The sequence below is a fragment of the Suricata suricatta genome, unplaced genomic scaffold, assembly GCF_006229205.1.
Source record: "Suricata suricatta isolate VVHF042 unplaced genomic scaffold, meerkat_22Aug2017_6uvM2_HiC HiC_scaffold_8607, whole genome shotgun sequence".
In the NCBI taxonomy this organism is placed as follows: domain Eukaryota; kingdom Metazoa; phylum Chordata; class Mammalia; order Carnivora; family Herpestidae; genus Suricata; species Suricata suricatta.
In genome coordinates this window covers 1-1,157 of record NW_021916008.1, presented here as the reverse complement: position 1 = coordinate 1,157, position 1,157 = coordinate 1, and the positions used below count along the sequence as shown (strand labels likewise).

The window sequence follows — 1,157 nt, the reverse complement described above, 5'->3', positions numbered from 1 at the left end:
AGGAACTCACCAAACTTCACAATCACAAAACAAATAATCCAGGGAAGAAATGGGCAGAATATATGAACAGACACTTCTCCAAAGAGGACATCCAAATGGCCTACAGACACATAAAACGATGCTCAACATCACTCATCATCAGGTGATTCTTGATCCATCACTGATAGTTTGAAAAACACTAGTTTATAAGGTCCAAATACTTAGGAAGATCCAAGGGACTGTTATGTTATAAATATTTATTGTACAGGATTTACTTTGTGCCTGGCACCTTTGTAAGAGAATTAAAAATAGGGCCGCCTGGGTTGCCTAGTCAGTTAAGCATCTAACTTCAGCTCAGGTCAGGATCTGGTTTTGCGGTTCATGAGTTCGAACCCTGTGTTGGGCTCTGTGCTGACAGCTCAGAGCCTGGAGCCTGCTTCGGATTCTGTGTCTCTCTCTGTCTCTGTCCCTCTTCCACTTGTACTCTTTCTCTCAAAAAATATTTTTTTTAATTAAAAATATCTTAAAAATAAAAACTCATGTAATCGACATCCCATTCTTAGAAGGCAAAGACTTATTACCCCAATTTTTACAAATTAGAAAATCAAGGCACAGAAATGCTAAGGAACCTGCCCAATAACCAAGAGCTAATAAGGCTTTGGACCAGGCATCCGGGCTTCAGAGGCTGTGATTTCAACCGCTACTCTAAACCACCCTTTCCACCGGTGTGTGTAGGCAAATCTACATTATTCCCAGCTTTCTTTTTCCTGAGCCCTTCCAAGGAGGCTGAAGGGAAAGGAGGACCACATGACTGCATGAAACCCACAAGAAATATTTTATTTGCTTCCAGATGGAGAATAGGGCAGAGTAAAAATCCTTCAGTAGAAATCCATGGCCCTCCTCAGTGAGCCCACACGGGCGCTCGTGGCCCCCCAGTCGTGATGGTGCCTGTAGTCCCCCGGCCTCAGCAGGTACTGCCGCCCCCGGTAGACGGGCATCTCGTAGAGGACCCAGGAGCCCTCCAGCACGTGGAGGGAGTGGATCTCGCTGAAGTGCAAGCGGTCATGAAGCGAGGGGCAGTCCTCAGTGGTCTCCACCATCTGGCCCCTGTAGTCCTCCGGCTCATAAATCCTGATCCGGTGGGAGCTGGTCTGCGGGTGCAGCAATGAGCAGAGGAG

General features: G+C 46.9%; 1 pseudogene; it reads right to left on the bottom strand.

Moving 5' to 3' along the window:
- Nucleotides 1–791: 791 nt before the first annotated feature.
- Nucleotides 792–1,145, bottom strand: LOC115285338 (annotated as a pseudogene).
- Between the last annotated feature and the right edge of the window lie 12 nt (nucleotides 1,146–1,157).